Below are 18342 nucleotides of genomic sequence, written 5' to 3' on the forward strand. Positions count from 1 at the left end.
CATTGTAGCTGGATCTGGAAATACAAGTGGTATTTTGACGGTTGGAGAAAAAGAGAACATTCCAAGCTGAAGGGACAATATTAACAAAAGAGTAAACAGTGAAGATGCACACATTTCAGGCATTTGTCAAAGAATCCCATCACGAACTAACCATAGTTCAGCACTTGCCAAAAGTTTGCTTTACACATCTGGGATTTGAAGGAAATCTGTTAATTCTCCACTTCTCTACATTTTGTGAAGCCCTATCCCCTGAAGCAAATTAGATCATCAGAAATCAACAATCCTCAACTCGATTATCTTGACTTCTCACAGATTAACTTTCACAGAATGAAGATTAATTAATATGATGTCCTTGGACTTTGCAGAAGAGGAATACAGCATTGATTTGAAGAATGTTTTCTTATCTTTTGCAAAATCATACACACTGTAGATAACATGTACCATTAACATTAACGTGCTGATTTAGTGTTCAACAGCAGTAATTTGATTCCCACCAAATGCTTCAGGACAGCTCTCCTCTTCCTATAAATATATAAAAATAAATGTGTTTGTCTTCTTTCATCTATTTAAAAATATTGTGTATTATCTTAGGACAGGTGAGTTTTAACAAATAAAATTGAATATATTGTTGAATTTTGGTGTAATACAAGTGTCAAGAAGGTAAGAAAAAGATGTTACCAGACAGTGAGAGCATGGGACATTTTTGGTATCCCATAATGAGGTGATTATTGGGTGCAAGATAGGCTCAAGGATGTATTATACAACATGGAGAATATAACCAACATTTTGTAATAACTATAAATGGAAAGTCACCTTTAAAAACTGTATAAAAATTTTAAATTTTTTGGATTAAAAAAAAAACAATATCTTGGGGCTTCCCTGGTGGCACAGTGGTTGAGAGTCCGCCTGCTGATGCAGGGGATGCGGGTTCGTGCCCTGGTCCGGGAAGATCCCACATGCCGCGGAGCGGCTGGGCCCGTGAGCCATGGCCGCTGAGCCTGCGCGTCTGGAGCCTGTGCTCTGCAACGGGAGAGGCCACAACAGTGAGAGGCCCGCATACCACGAAAAACAAAAACAAAAACAAACAAAAAAACCAATATCTCATTTGTTTCACTAAAATTTCAACAGAATTTTAGGAGAACCAACTAGCAGAACTGCTCAGTAAAAGCAAGGATATCTGTTAAGGGACACTGCCTTTTACCTATGAGGAAAACCTTTTCAGATTTTAATATTCAATTTAAACATTTTCACCTACATTAGTCAGCCTTAGCCAGCTTGTACTGCAGTTTACAAAACAAAAAACAAAAACCCCAATATCCTAGAGGCTTAAAACAACGAAGTTTATTTCTCATTGATGCTACATGTCCATCTTGGGTGAGCAGGACTTCCTTATTTTTCTTTTTTTTGAGCATGATTTTCTACTCTGCATTGTCCTTACTCGGGGACCTAGGTTGCCAGAGTCTCCACTTTCTAGAACATTGCTGATTGCCATGGTAGGGGGAAGGGAAAATGGCAAATCAAGTACAGTTGTCCCTTGGTATCCAGCGAGGGATTGGTTCCGGAGCCCTGCATGTGGCAAAATCTGTAGATGTTCAAGTCTCACAGGTGGTCCTCGGTACCCATGGTTGCGCACCTGCCGTGGTGTAGTACTGTATGTACTTATTGAAAAAAATCCCCCTTGAAGTGGACCCACACAGTTCAAACTCGTGTTGTTCAAGGGTCAACTGTACTGCATCTAAGCCTTCTGCCTGAAAGTGGTACAAGTCACTTTCATTCCTGTTTCATTGCCCAAGGCAACTCACATGGCCGGCTAAACATCAAGGTGGCAAGATGCTGTATCTCTTTAATGCTTAGAAGAACTGGAATTGTTGGGGAACAGCCCTGATGACTACTAGAGTCTGACCTTTTTGCTACTGAATATTCAGTTCACTTTCCTTTCCGCATGCCAAATACACTCCTCCAAGTGTATTTGCTGGAATATATGCCAGCAAGTTTCATCTCAATACAGCTTTTAGTTCTAAACCCAGGATTGGGGGAGATGCACAGCCGTTTTTACATCAGGTCTGGATATAGCACCTACTGATTCAGGGACCTATGAACAACAAAGTCACATAATCTGCCCTCCACACAACCACCCTTCAATGGTAGAACAAGGACAGGGTAACTACAAGAAGTACCCCCATTCAGAAATGAGAGCATGAGAGACCCATGGGAGATACTTGTCAACAGCAGACATGTTGAGGGCTCCTACCCCGGGGCAGGGTCCCTTGATTATGTTCTGATCTTGTTTCCTGGGAAAAGCTCTGACCCAATTGTCGTCCTGAAGCCTGGCTCCAATTTCTTCGAGTTCTTTTTCATTATTCTCTGTGGCCACATGTGAAGTGGGCGATGAGAATATTTCTTCTTTGGGATGAGCGGCTTTCTCAGCCCACTTCCTGCTCTTAGATGAGTAGAATCCCAAAGTCAGGTAGGTCATAAATAAGCCCCATCTCTTTTGTCCAGGCTGGTTAATACTTCTTTGGTCAAAAACATAGCTTCTTGTATATTTTTGTTACCGACCAGGGCTCTTGGCCTCCTTAATCAATAGAAATTGATCAGAGACCAGACAAGAAATTCAGGCAAGGCTTTATTGGGGCCCCTGCTGCAGCAGCGGGGAGTGAGGACAAACAAGAGGTTCCCTAGCTAGCTCACTTGCAGAGGTGGGTGGCAAGCTGATTCCTTATATGGGGGTGAGGGTACGGTTGTGTCCAGGTGTCGGGCTGCAGGGGTAGCTTAGTAGGTTTGCTCACCCCTTAGGTGGTGTGCAGGAGGCATGGGTGGGGTGGTACCCTGCTTTTGTTCCCCATCCCCTGCTTTTGCTCCTAGCTCATCAGAAGTGGCAGTTGGGCTTTTTGGTCTCTTTGTATCTCATTGTCCAGAATTTGTCCCAACTGCGCAGGCATGCAATTAGTTATTTTTAGTCCCTTATAGTTTCTCTGTCTTTTGTGTCCAGGTGCAAGCACTGCAGCACTGAAGCAAAGGGTCCCAGGTCCCAGCCTGTCTCATTTTCTTCCAGTCAGCTCCATATGCCGATAGCTATAGTTTCTTTTCAGACCTGTCTCTTATTCATTGTATTTCTTTGCTTTCTTGCTCCTATACCTCTTTTTATCGGTTTAATTTCTATTCCCTGAAGCCATCAGACCTCACAGAGAGTCACACGCAAGCTTCATCTCTTTTTCTTGAGCCATTTGGTGCAAGCGGAAGGATTTTTTGGACACACCATTAATGGGAATTTACTCAGAGACGGCTTAATTCATTAACAGGTTTTAGCAACGAGTGTGATGATCATACACACCCTTCATTTGTCCTTTGATATAAGGTCGAGTTTTAATTTGTCCCTCTGCTGCTTTAAGTTTTCTTCATTTTATCATTTGCTATTTAGGACTGAGCCTTCTTTTAGCCTTTTAAATCCCTTAACTTTATTTTGTTCCTTCCTGCTTGAAAATGAGCCCATTTCTTTTTGAGCTCGCCTCTTTCTTGTAATATTGTAAAAGGGTTCTCAACTGCATTCAGACCTGTGTGTGCGGAAGCTTCCCCACACCAACAAGCAATTCTCAGATGACAACAGGGTGTCTGAGAATTCAACTCAATTCTGACACTATCTACTCAAAGATAGAATCAGATTCCACAGGGAAAGGGCTTGGTTCCACAAGACTGCCCTCCACTTCAGACACTAGTGTAGGCTGTTACCCATGCTTCTGAGGTACCGGCTACAAACTGGAGGTCCCAGCTACCCCCTCCAACTCAAAATACCACCCCCAAATCCAGGTTATCACCTGGCCTTCTGACGGACTGGCTACAAATCAGAGGTTCCCATGACCCCCTCCTTGGATTCCATTAATTTGCTAGGACAGCTCACAAAACTCAGGAAACCCATTTTCTCACTAGATTACCGATTTATTATAAAAGGATATTAAAGGATACGAACCAATAGCTAGATGAAGATATACACAGGGCGAGGTCCTGACCAAAGAAGTGTCTGTCCTCATAAAGTCTGGGGCCTGTCACAGGGGCACATGGAAACCTTCTGTTCCCCGACATGGAAACAACCCTGATATTTCAGTGGCCTAGAATAGATTCTTATTTTCCTCTCCTGCTACATGTCCATCTCAGGTCAGTGGGGGGATACTTCTTTATATTGTCCTCACCCTTGGACCCATGCTGGTGGAATCTCTACCAACTGAAACGTGACCGGTTGCCACGCAAGATGGAAAGGAACATGGAAAAGGGTGCATCCACCCCAAAGTGGGACCTTTCATTTCTGATCACATTTCATTGGCTCCTCAGATGGCTAACCCTAACTTCAAGTGGGCAGAGAAGTGAAATCTTTCCATGTCCCCAGAAAGCGGAGAAGCAGAAAGATTGGTGAATAGCCCTAGGGATTCTCTCCACACCCATTTAGTAGAAATATGCGTGTATATCCTCTTCTCCCAACACACACACTATTTGTGTTGGACTTATAGTCTCTAGGGACCTGTTCCTACAGTAAATTAAGGAGACCGAAATTTAATTCCCAGTTTCAAGTGGATGTCATTGGCACAGTCAACATAGTACAGAGAAAACAGCTAAAATGGAGAGAAGCGTTCATAAACAGATACAGGAATGGGGCAACTGAATGTGTGGATACTTTATTTGTCAAATGTCATAGGAACATATTTGCTTCTGTATGTATTCCTCCTTTTCTAACCAAGTGGATGCTTTTCTAAGCTCCAAAACTAAAGAGAAGCATTAGTGATCTCAACCGCCTTGAGACTGTAAGGCAGATAGGAAATACAATATGGTCTAAATCGAATTTTTCCAATGGTTGTTTGGTTATTCAATAAATATTTGATTGATTGAGTAACCCCATGACCCAGATAAATAGTGTGGCCTCAGAAGGAAGCAACAATAAGCAAAAAAAAAATGTTTCCCCTCCAAACCCGTTTGGCCACAGGCCCACAAACTCAGTCATAAAGCTGGAAGTACTTCTCCAAGGTTGAAGCTGGTTCTGATAGATAGGTGCTATTTATAAACTTTGGGAAGATTTTTTTAGATAAAATGTTTAAACATGCTTTTGGAAAGCGAATGTCTTTGTTCAGTTTGTTGCCCAAGCTCTCTTTGATCCATTAATTTCACTTTTCCTTTGATTTTTCTCAAACTCTCAGAAGAGAAAGTCCATGTTTTCATATGGTGAGCAGTAAATCATTTGTTCATGATGGACAGACCCTCTGGATGTGTAAACGTGCTGTTTTCCTTAGCCCTAGGCCTAGTGTTCTGTAGAACAAAGGCACAGCCAAAGCATGTGCCTCTGTGTAAGACAAAGAGCCTTAGGATTCTGAAGAAGGGAGGATGTTCCTGGGAACCCTGGCATCTTCTTTCAGTCCTTCCCAGATCTCCCATTGTGCAACCTTCTGCTGAGTCCGGGCTCCAGTGAGCAAGGACTTGCCAGGGCAGGGCTGGGGCCTCTCCCTGCCAGGTTGAAGTGGTTTTAGCTGTGTCAACTTCTTGTAAATTAATATTTAGAAAAGAAGTGAGCAAGTTGGTCGGATGTCCAGAGGTCCCCATGGGCTCAGTTGAGTTGGGAATCAACAAGTGCTCATCGAGGAGGTCAGGGGTCAAGCCAGAAAAGAATCAGTGGGAGGCAAGTGTGGGTAGGGGGGATAGCCCAGGAGTACAGGTGGGGACTCCCTTGGGACAGTCTGATAGGGAGAAGCAGAAGCAGGCCCCATAAGCCTTGCCCCTAACAAGCAAAGCTGAGTGGGAGCCACATCAGGACCAGTTCACGGCGTGAGACCCCTGCCAAGGTTTCTTCCAGCGAGGCCACGTACAGCACCATGGGCTCATGGTCAAAGGCTACGTTTATCAGAGCTCCCCCAGGCTCCCTGGGAAGGCTGGCTGGAGGAGGTCTTTCTCTAACCTGAATGAGGCACAGATATTTGGGGGCCCTGGTGTGAGAATGAAGGAGTTCTTGTTCAGTTGCGAAAATAGCATTTGGTCCGAGATTCCTCTGAGTCTGACTTGGGAGAGCAGCAGTTTATGGAGGCCTTGAAGAGAGGGAACAGCAGCTCCAAAGAGCCATGTTTCCCAACAGATGGTAACCATGTCCCTGGAGGCACCTGGAATGACTTTAGGTGAAAGAGAGAAAAACTGACAATTGTGAGCGGAGGGGCTTGGGTGGCAGGGGAAAGGCAGGAGGGAGGAAGGGAGATCAGACTGGGCGAGGCCAGCTAAGCAGGCACCATGATTCCTTTTCTGGTCCCATGACATGGAGGAGGCTCCCCTCCACCCTGCAGAACCCACCACATCCAACCTTCTGCCCAAGACTTGGGGTCAGCCAGTAGCCAAGCCAAGGGCTTTCTAGAACAGAGCAATGGGGCATAGATGGGGAAAGGGTCGGGGCCCGCAGCCAATGTGTCAGGAGAACCCAGCCTTCCCTCACTCCCCCCTCCCCCCACTGCCCAGATTCCTGCCAGGAGCCTGGGACCCAGTTCTCTGGGAAAATTAAGGAGGAAATGTGGCCATAAATTTCTCTTCAGCACCCAGTGAGGCAGTGGAGCTCTGTGATTAAAAGAGTGTGATTCACAGAAAAAGTGGAATGTTCTGGAATAAAAAGGTAGGGGAAGACTGTACTCTTCAAAAATGTCAATGCTGTAAAAGACAAAGACATGTTCTAGGTTAAAGGAAGCCAGAGACATGACAAGTAAATGCACAGCCTGGCCCTAGATTAGATGCTATACTTGGCACAGGGGCGGGGCTTACAGGGGTGGGGGGAAAGGGAGGCTATATGGGATATTATTAGGCCAACAGACAAACCTGTAACAGGGACAGTACATTAGGTAAAAGTATTGCTTCAGGGGAAATTTATGAAAGTAATCGCTGTGCTGTGGCTACGTAAGAGACTATACCCGCTCTTAGGAAATACAGAGGAAGCACAGATAATACAGGCAATGTGGGAATATGTTAACCACTTGGGTAAATCAGGGTAGAGTGTATCGTATTCGTTGTTATTGGTAGGAAGGTGATAATTTGTCATTTGAACCAGAACACCTTTGAGAGTGAAAGGGAGCACAATTCATAATTATGCCAGGTCAACAGGTAAGAACCAGGACCATCCTGGGCAAACTAGAACCCGCATCACTGGTGACCTTGACTAGGACAGTTCTGGTGACCTGTTGGGCACAAAAGCCTGATTGATAGAGCTCTGGAGGGAATGGAAGGAGAGAAAGTGAAAACAGTGCACATGTCAAGGGGGGTTCTTATTACAAAAAACAAACCAGAACAGTCAGCAGGAGCGGGAGGGAAAGGTGGGGCTACAGCCACCACATCCTGGAGAGAAGAAACAAAACATCTTTTAAAATCTTCCCATCTCTGTATATCAACATGGATGGATAACGAAAACAGACTGCTGCTCAAAAGCACAAAGGAATTTAGTATATAGTAAAAGTGGTATTTTAAATCACTGGGGAAAAAGTACATTATTGAATGAATGAGGTTGGGACAATTCAGCAGCTGGAACACTAGTTCGCAAATAGTGAATCATTACCACGACTTGGTGACAGAATACACTAATTTCATGTTCATACCTTTTGGGTGATAAATCAACCTCTTAAAAAACGAATTAATAGCAGCTTAAGTTGTTTCACATACCAAAGTCTCTTTTTCTCATATTAGACCTGTCCTCTATTCTTCCTCCAAAACACACGTAATAGAAACCTAAATCTTTAACTCATCAAAGGTCAACAGGAATCTCACTGAGTTCTCCAGATCTCACAATGGAATCTATCTAGGAACCAGGGTGGGTTTTTTTTTTGTTTGTTTTGTTGTTGTTATGCCCCTCCCTGGATCTTTGGGGCTAATCAAGAGATTTTAGCTCAAAGACTGTCATCACGGGTCCACTAGATGTCACTCTCACCCAAATTAATAGTGCTCTAAATACAAACTCCACCTATAAAATGACACTGAAGGGACCCCAGGTTAGTTGCATACTACAGGTACATTCTGGGGGGAGGAGAGGGGGAGAGGAAGGCTTTCAGAAGTCTGGCAGGAAGGGAGCTCCAAACAATGAAAGAAGGTGTGGACTGGAATCTGAGATTATCACTCAGTTTGTGGCTAAACGTACCGGAATGAAGTGAGGGAACAAGACAGGCAAAGATCCGGGGGAAGAGTGTACCAGGAGGTGGTAACAGCAAGTGCAAAGGGCCCGAGGCAGAGAGAGAGCCAGGGGCCCGTAGCGGAGAAGCAGGGCCTTGTAGCGTTTGATAAAGTATATAAATTTCACTCTAAAGGAGATGGGAAGCCGCTGGAAGAGTCCATGATTTCTAACTTTTCATGGAAGAACCTTCAGAATCTACTTGAATATAATTCTGAGGAAACACCTGACATAACCAAATGGAGGAATTGTCTATAAAATAAGTGGCCTGCGTTCTTAAAAATACCAATGTCCTAACCGACAAAGAGAGGTTGGGAAACTGTTCCAGAACAAAGGAGACTAAATGACAATGAAATGCACGCCGTGATCCTGGGCTGCATGCTCTAAAAGACATTAATTGGGATGATGGACAATATTGGAATGTGGATTAGAGACTGGACAACATTGTGGTATTAATATTCAATTTCCTGAAGTTGGCTCTTGTGTTGTGGATATGTACGAGAATATCTTGCTTTTAGAGTGAACACAATGAAGTATTAGGGGGTAAAGGAGTAAGGCTTAGGAGTGATAAACACCGTTAGAGAGTGGGGGAAACTGCTACCCTCAGAAGTGAGTCTGTACGTAAATATGCAGTAATTTGACCCCTGAATCATCCCCCAGAGGGAATGAGGGCCTCAGCAAGGAGGCTGCAGATCTAAAATCATGATCCTTAAAACCCTCACTTTGATGACACAACATTGTTATATTTCTGTTAAATTTTTCACCCCATCCCCAAAACAGTTTCTGTGGTTTCTGTATCTCTAGAGAACCTTCAAAAGAAGACACCCTTCTCATCTGAGTAGATGACAGCCACCCTCTGATGAGGTGATAAAAGCTTTACTCAAGTAGATAAAAGTCTCAAATTTCTCTGGAACCGACATCCCTAAGAACACTGGCTTTCATCCAAGAAAATCATCCCTAACATTTAATCTTTGTGCTTTAAAAAGCTAACTCAAAAGTGTGACCAAAAATTAAGCTCTGAGTAAACAGTGGACATAGATTGCATTTGCTTAGAGTCCACATTTTGTCTGTTGGCTAAAGATGAATGTTGGAAGACATGGGCAATATACGGAGTGAGAAAGATGGTTTGGGCTGAAACGGCCATTCTTCAGCACGAAGCATTTTTATGAGCATCTATTACGGTCAAGATAGCCTGTTAAGTGCTCTGTACAAAATAAAGACAATTTAAACATGACATCTTCCTCTGATTTTGTGCCTTCATACTAGAGGATTTTGGCGAGGCTCAAAAAAAAGACCGTGATTTAGTTTTATTGTATTTAAAACATTTTAGGAGGTGTGACTCACAGTGCCTCTGGGGAAACAGCAGCTCTGCCGACCGTGGACTGGGCTGTACCAGCTGTTGGTTTTCCCAATGAAATGGCAAATAAGCACAAATGCTTGCATTTGAGAAATTAGGTGAGACAGTGGAGCAAATCCAGGAAAAGGTTATGATAGTGCTAAAGCAGTGCAAAGTGGGTTCTTATTAAGAGAAGTCTAGAGAAATTGAGGTTCTATTTCCCAGAGAGGATGATACTTAATTACCATCTTCACATGTATAAAAGGGATACTTAATGAGAAGGGTTTTGCCCACTTGTTTTCCAACTTCACTGAGCCATAAACAGAAGAAAACAAGTTCAAATTTTAAAGGAAGACTTTTTGGATAAACATTTGGATTTGCTGATCTTAGAAAATCAAACCCAGAAGCTACCATGGGTTCCTAGAGGACCCTCAAAAGAATATACAACTCTCCACTTTGGAAGACATAGGCATTAGCTGGCTTCTCACCCAAGTAGATGACAGCCACCCTGTGATGAGCTGATAAAAGAACAGCCACGGAAGCTCATTACCCTCGCCCCAAAGAACTTCCCACTGGCCCTCCCGTAGTGCCTGAGATTCTCACCTTAGCCATTTCTTTTCCTTTCGGTTAAGGCATTTAAGGTTTCAATTAAAATGTAAATGTGATCTGAAGAGAATGACATTCTGCTAGGATCAGCCATTAACATCTCTTCTCAATAAGTTGTCAGGTGAGTGAGTCACCTATTAGGGCGTTGGGAAAACTCCGGGACCTCAGAAAATAAGGTAGAACGAGGAAGTTTGGATGGTAGAGAAAGCACTGGGGAAACTTCAGAGTTTTTTCTGGGGAGGAAAAATCTGGGTGGGTCAGCGCTGTTAGCAACCATGAGGATTCAGACATGAGAGCACTGATTTGGATTTGACCTCTTCCATCTACTTCACTTTCTTCTCTCCTCTCCTCTCTCCCCTCCTTCTCTCACCTCCTCTCCCTCTTCTCTCCCTTCCTTCTTCTTGCAATTATTTCTGCAATTATCGCTGGAACTAGATGTTAGATGCATCATCCTAGGTTCTGAACACGCCTTGAACACGTTTTACTGCCACTTAATTTCCCAAAGGAGGATGCTATTCTCCATGTACTGCACAGATATAACCCCCTCTGGTCCATTAGGAGTGTCAATACCAGAGCAAAGAGCACATCACAGGAAAAGCTTTCATCCCTGAGACGCATATACCAGCGGCAGCACTGACTGGTAATACCTTGGGGCCCTGACCCTTCGAAACATAACCCATGCGTCTCTTGCCATATAGGCACTTGCCCTACATGCAGTGAATATCTCCTTTGTTTCGTTCACCCTGTCATAGTTCATTAACTTTTTTTTTTAAGTCTAGAGCGTCTACTGTTTGTTCTGTCAATTTGACAACGGGATTTGAGAATCTTCTTATTGTTTTCTAAGTACTTGGTGTGCAAATAATTCTTGGGGTCACACATTGACTGTTGCAGCTTCCTCTGTAGCCTTTCCATTAAAAAAAAAAGTTCCCCCTCCTACACTGTTGGTGGGAATGGAAATTGGTGCAGCCCCTATGGAAAACAGTATGGACGTTCCTCAAAAAACTAAAAATAGAGTTGCCATATGACCCAGCAATCCCATTCCTGGGCATATATCCGGAGAAAGCTCTTATTCAAAAAGATGCATGCACCCCTATATCCACAGCAGCACTATTTACAATAGCCAAGACATGGAAGCAGGGCTCCCTTGGTGGCGCAGTGGTTAAGAATCCGCCTGCCAATGCAGGGGACACAGGTTCCAGCCCTGGTCCAGGAAGATTCCACATGCCATGGAGCAACTAAGCCAGTGTGCCACAACTACTGAGCCCGTGCGCCACAACTACTGAAGCCTGCAAGCCTAGAGTCTATGCTCTGCAACAAGAGAACCCACCACAATAAGAAGCCCACGCACTGCAATGAAGAGTAGCCCCCGCTCGCCACAACTAGAGAAAGCCTGCGTGTAGCAACGAAGACCCAATGCAGCCAAAAGTAAATAAAATAAAATAAAATAAAATTAATTAATTAAAAAAATAGCTTAAAAAAAAAAGACATGGAAGCAACCTAAGTGTCTATTGGTGGATGAATGGGTAAAGAAGATGTAGTACCTATATACAAGGGAATACTATTCAGCCATAAAAAAGGAATGAAATAATGCCATTTGCAGCAACACGGATGGACCTAGAGATGATCATACTAAGTGAAGTAAGTCAGAAAGAGAAAGACAAATACCATAGGATATCACTTATATGAGGCATCTAAAATACAACAGGAATGAACATATCTAAGAAACAGAAACAGTCTCACAGACATAGAGAACACACTGTGGTTGCCAAGGGGGGCGGGCAGGTTGGGGAGGGATGGATTGGGAGATTGGGGTTAGCAGATGCCAACTATTATGTATAGAATGGATAAACAACAAGGTCCTACTGTATAGCACAGAGAACTATATTTCATATCCTGTGGTAAACCATAATGGAAAAGAATATGAAAAAAAGTGTTCCCTGTAGGTGTGTTTAACTCAGAAAGCTCAACTCACTTAGCCATTTACTTTTGTACTTATTTTTTCCATAATAAAATTTAATACAATAGCACTGTGCTTAAAACATTAAAATCATTTTTAGTGTTAGAAACAGTATTCTGAACGATATATAGCAAAATAGATGAGAGATAAATACTTACCACTGGGAAGTTTTCCTCTCTAGCTCTTAATGATTACAATGTATTCATTCCACACATTTTTACCAAGTGCCTGCCCTGCCCAGGCTTCTGGCCAGGCACAGAGCATACAGTGTAAACACAATGACTGCCCGAAGTCCAGCTGTTTTTCTCTATCTGCACTTTCTCCTGAACTCAAACAAAACGAGACCCTGGAGAGAAATGAGTTGTACTCTTTCTTTTTGTTTGCGGTACGCGGGCCTCTCACTGTTGCGGCCTCTCCCGTTGCGCAGCGCAAGCTCCGGACGCACAGGCTCAGCGGCCATGGCTCACGGGCCCAGCCGCTCCGCGGCATGTGGGATCTTCCCGGACCAGGGCACGAACCCGTGTCCCCTGCATCGACAAGCGGATTCTCAACCACTGCACCACCAGGGAAGCCCCATGAGCTGTATTCTTAAAGGCTGGGTTTTAAAGTTGACTACTGGAAACTCGCAACCCCATTCCTCCTGGGAAGAATGATATCAGGGCAGTTAGATTCCAGGACCGCCTACAAACGTGATGTATAAATCTGCCGGAAATATAGTCCTGAAGAATCTGCCTGGACGCCCTTTAACCACGATAAAAACACCCATTTTAAGGAACACTACGGCAACTCAGGACTGGAGGAACATATCTGTCCCCGGGGGCTTCTGAACAAGGCAGAAAACCCGGAGCACAACAAAGCGTTTCAGTGCCTGCGCTGGCATCTCCAAAAGCAAACAGTCCTCATCTGTTCCCACTTGTGGATCAAAAGGCAGCTGAACCCACAGGGAGGGAGAAGTGTGAGATCGTTCATAAAGGCGTGTGTACTGCTCTCGGACGGGCAGTCACTAAGCCTCTCGTGCAAGTACCTGGCCCTGGGCTCCGGGCAACCTCAGCTAAGCGAAAGCCCCAAGGGTCTGGGCCCCAAGGCCCGCGTGGACTAAACGACTCACCCCAGTGCCTGCCGCTCCGCAGCCTTAGCGCTGGGATCATTCTCTGCTCAGTCAGCGCTCTCTTTTCTCAGCTGCACTTGTTCTGTGCGCTGATAAAGGATGGAGAAACGCAGTAGCTGAGTCTCCACTGGCATTTTCCCCGGATGTCCCAGGCAGTTGAATATTTACTCATCCACGATGCCCTTCTGACCCACAGGTCCAGCTGCGAGCAGGAACTAGTTAGTGCCTTTTCTCTTGTATTATTTCTGACTCGTCCTCGCCGTCCTCCTTCCAGCCTGTTCACCCACCCACCTCTTAGGCCCCTCCCTGTGGCGTGCCATCCTTGCTGATATGTCCTGCCGCTAAGTGTCTCTGACACTCTCATACTTGTTCATGTTTCCTTCCCCCGTGACATGATATGTTCACTGATGGCTGAGACTTTGTCTTACTTACCTTTGATGTTCAGGTCAAATCTAGTGGCAGGCACTCAAAAAATGTTCAATAATTGAGAGACTGTATCTGCTAGTGTGGTTGACTTCAAGATAGAGAGAGGGGCAGGTCACAGCACCAGCTTCAACTCCAAATTGCTCCCTTGCCAAAATGCCAGCGCATGGTGGCAATGTGTACGGTTTGACATGGATTTATATTCGTTTTTTTCTCTACTGCCAAAAACATAAAGAATGGTACTGTTCTCTGACACAGAGTATCTTCTCAAAATTTTTTGGAATTTTGTACTAGGCTTATCATAGAATTTTAAATTAATTCCCCTACTGTGAGGGGAATTTAGAGGTACGAGTTTCCAGTTACAAAATAAATGAGTCACTGGTATGAAATGTACAGTGTGGGAAATATAGTCAATAATAATGTAACATCTTTGTATGGTGACAGATGGTAACTAGACTTATCGTGGTGATCATTTTGTAATGTATAGAAATATTGAATCACTATGTCATGTCCCTGGAACTAACATAATGTTGTAGGTGAATTATACTTTAAAAACAAACTCATAGAAAAGGAGATCGGAGGTGAGGGGGCAGGGGGAATTGGATGAATGTGGTCAAAAGGTATGAACTTCCAGTTATAAGATAAGTAAGTACTAGGGATGTAATATACAAGATGATTAATATAATTAACACTGTTGCATGTTATATATGAAAGTTGTTAAGAGCATAAACCCTGAGTTCTCATCACAAGGAAAAACACTTTTATCTTTTTTTTTATGTCTATATGAGATGATAGATGTTCACTAAGCTTATTGTGGTAATAATTTCATGGTGTAAGTCACATCATTATGCTGTACCCCTTAAGCTTATATAGTGCTGTATGACAACTATACTTCAATAAAACTGGAAGAGAAAATGCATAATTAAAAATAAATAAATAAAATAGATTTTTTTAATTTGAAAGGACTTAAATGAGAAGCAAATTGATTTCACCACAAACATTAGAGCACCATTTTAAATAGTATTAAGTAAATAAAAATTTCCTAAAATTCAAATTCCAAAGCCAATGTCAATAGTTGCGCTTCATTACTTTCACCTGTCTGACTAAAGAGTGTGTCAGCCGTACTGAATCTGCATATTACTTGCTATTTCGCCTCAGTGCTGCAGTATTCATTGTCAATTAAATGTGTATTAATCATATAAGCTACATGAAGACTTTACATTATTTTAGTGCATTGTATGCATGTACTTCGAATATCATTTTTCCTGGAATGGGCTCTTCTCTTTGTCCTAAAGAAATAGTCTTGGATCCAGAAATTCAAAATGAATAGTAGGAAGACCACATTAGATATGTTTATCGTGCCTAAGAACACGTGTTAAGGCTGGACTAAAGTTTGTAGTACGATGTAGCGATGAAATACCTTATGTAACTGTTGTTTTGTAAATGTCTACAACATGTAGCCCTTTCTCATTTTGGCAATATTGAATTCAGATGAAGTTTCCTCCATGCTTTAGTAATCATCAGTACATGTTCATACTTTGATAAGTTCAGGTAGACAGGGATCTTCGATAGACAGATCCCACAGGTGGAAATGATGAGGAAACTGATCTAGAGAAAACGAGCAATGTACTATTTTTTCTGCAGCCCTGAAATAATCTTAAAAATAAATTATACAGTAGTTGATATCGAGGCAATAAGGAGATCACTGTGACAACAGAAACTGTCGCATGTGTTTCTGAATACCCTCTAGGAGCGTGAAAGCCATTTTCTGGCTCATTTAAAGGGCTTGATCTCCTTTGCTAGAATATCAAGTCGTATAAAAGTAAAGAAACTCTAGAATTATGGAGAAATTGATTTGAGGGCAGAAAGACCTCCTTCAGGTTTCTTAAAGCATCAGGTAGCCATCTGCCTGCACTAACCACACCTGTGACCGGCCTAAGTCTAAGCCCTCTGTGGGATATTTCAGGGGTACGTGGTCTAGGGAAGGGCCAGTTCTATTTGCAGTAAATTGATATTACTTGTAGGATGTGGGTGTGTCTTGGGGTGGGTGGGTATGTAAGATGGATTCTGATGATCCATTGTGGCCTCAGAACCACCCCTGCACCTGCCCTTGGGGTCCTCAATCTGACTGACGCTTGGGAAAGCCATATTGACAGGAGAAGTGCGGGGTGGGGAGTTTACATACCAGTGTGTATAATATGTGTTTGTAAAGATATATATCATAATTTACGCTTCTGCATTTTCCAAGTTTTCTACTATAAGCATGTGTTATTTTTATCAGAAAATATCCTTTTTATAAAGAAATGAGAGGAAGAGGTGGGGAAGCAGCATTTCTCAAAATATCTGAAGTCACAATGAAAAGTGAAAGCATCCTGTGTTTTCGTCATTGCAGAGGTTAGTAAAGGACACCAAATGGGCTGAAATTGAAACACAAGAGGTTTCAATTAAAGAGAGGAAGATAGCAGCCTTGGGAGGGGAGCGGGGAGGGGGAGCAGAATGAGTTTCCGGTCTGAGAAAGGCCTTTCTCCTCTCTAGTGGAGACAGCTTGTTCTTCAAACTTCAGCCATTGTATCTTATTCTGACGGCAGCAAAGATGAAACACAATTCGCCCATCTTTTTAACCTACCCTTTAAAATGGACCAACAGTGTTCTCCTTGAGATGGCATGGCATGTTTCTTCAGAAAGTGTAAGAGCTCTTACCAATTACAGACTCTGGGGTGAAGGGGGCTCCTGGGTAGATAGATCAGACAATATGATGAGATCAGAAACTTGTGTTCTCACTCGAAAAGCACTAGCTCGTGGTCCGGCAAATGCCCACGCCCCACCCCTGCCCAGTAACAACATCACCACTCTCTTGGGAGCAACTGACTGCAGACCACAGATCCTGAAACGTTTGCAGTGGGATTGTGCCCCTCCTGCAAAATCAACTTAAAATAGTGTTAAGTCTACAGAGCAGCTCTGTGTTATCCAATTAGACAGTCCCAGGGAAGTCCCATAGAAGCCAGTTTTCAACTGAGTTCACTCTTGAAGGGCTGGAAACCATCAGAGATATCCCCTTTCAAAGCATTGTTTACTGTGTGATTTTTCACTCCTTCCTTGCATGGCTTCCAAAGGATTTAAAGTAGGTACAAAGCATAGCATGGTGCCTTTTGTACTCAGTACTGGTGACTTAATGCTAAATTGAAAATTACCCACAAGGTATTGAGGGACATGTAAAAATCATTATGGTCAAAGTTATCGTAATGATTTCTCTCCTTCTGGATTCAATGGGAAATGTTTGTTGCTGCCCTAGGCTGAGTCCAAATGACTATTTGACCCCAAAACCCTTAAAGGGACAAAAGGGACTGTGGCCACCTCTGTATGATCACACACTTTGGATGCCCACTGGAAAGGCCAAAGAACCACTGGACTAAACAGCATTGGAGACAGCCCTTGACAAATGACTTTCCCGCTGGCTATATGCACTTGTTTTTATATAGTAACAGCTTTAACATATACGTGGCTCATTAATTTTAATTTTCATACAGATGAAAAGTTGCCAACTACTGAGTGGAAAAAGCACTAAACTAAGAGCCGTGGCCGTTCTCTGTCCCTGTGAACTTGAACAAGTCACAACCTCATCAGGTCTCACCTTTTCTACCTATAAAATGAGAATAACCGTATCTACCCCATCTCAGTCACCTAGTTTTTTAAAGATTGCATGATGCTTTAACCAGTTTATTTTATTTAATAAACAGTTACATAGGACTTATTACACCCCTGGAATTTGTGTGAACTCATTTAATTCTCATAATAATCCTGTGAAGGAGGTATTATTATTCCCATTTTACAGATGAAGAAACTGAGACACAGAATTTAACTGAAAACATTAAGCTGTAAATTATTAATAACAAGAATTGTTGTTCCTTTCTAAACACAAAAGTAATTAGCATTTCTCTCACAATTCTGATTTCTATTCCCCTAAATTAATTTCGCACAGGGTCTCAGGGCTTCTTGGATTTAGCCAGACTTCATTTTCTTGCCTCTCTATGTCAGGTTTTCCTATTGTTATGGGCTGAATTGCATCTCTCCAAACTTCCTACATGGAAGTCCTAAAACCCTGATACCTCAGAATGTGATTGTATTTGGAGATAGGAGCTTTAAAGAGGTAATTAAGATTAAATGAGGTCATTAGCGTGGGCCCTAGTTCAATATGACAGAGTCCTTATAAGAAGAAATGCTTAGGACACAAACACAGACAGTGAAGACATCAGAGGAAGACATCCATGGCCAGCTACAAGCCAGGGAGAGAGCTCTTAGAAGAAACCAACCATGTCAAAACTTTGATCTTATCCTCTAGCCTCCAGAACTGTAGAAGAGAAATTTCTGTTGCTTCAGCCACCTAGCCTGTGGTACTTTCTTATGTCAGTCTGTGATGGTTAATTTTATGTGTCAACTTGACACATGGGGTGCCCAGATATTTGGTTAAACATTGTTCTGGGTACAGTTGTTAGAGTTTCTCAATGAGAATAACATTAAAATCAATAGCTTGAGTCATGCAGATTTGCCTTCCCCAAGATGAATGGGGTCATCTAATCCACCGGAGGCTAGAATGGAATAAAAAATGCTGGAAACATGGAATCAGCTCCCTCTGCCTGACTGTCTTCAAGTTGGGACATTTGTCTTCTCCTGCCTTCATCTGAAAACTCAAAGTAGAACTTACACCATTGGCTCTCTTGTTCTGAGGCCTTCAGACACTGACAGAT

At 43.0% G+C, this 18342-nt stretch overlaps 1 long non-coding RNA gene across 5 annotated transcripts in view; it reads right to left on the reverse strand.

Annotated features, from left to right (window-relative positions):
• The window catches only part of LOC113626801 (uncharacterized), a 46021-nt gene extending 32282 nt beyond the window's left edge, over positions 1 to 13739 (reverse strand). For 2 of the 5 annotated variants that reach the window (XR_003435283.1, XR_003435281.1), the window contains exon 1: positions 13175 to 13738. This is a non-coding gene — a long non-coding RNA (uncharacterized LOC113626801). Of the gene's footprint in view, positions 1 to 13174 lie in introns of all 5 variants that reach the window. The other 3 variants (XR_003435284.1, XR_003435282.1, XR_003435280.1) reach the window with 3 other exon arrangements.
• Positions 13740 to 18342: the final 4603 nt, after the last annotated feature.

The sequence above is a fragment of the Aethalodelphis obliquidens genome, unplaced genomic scaffold (genome assembly GCF_003676395.1).
Source record: "Aethalodelphis obliquidens isolate GAN/ISIS:26980383/991018 unplaced genomic scaffold, ASM367639v1 scaffold19, whole genome shotgun sequence".
Taxonomy (NCBI): Eukaryota; Metazoa; Chordata; class Mammalia; order Artiodactyla; family Delphinidae; genus Aethalodelphis; species Aethalodelphis obliquidens.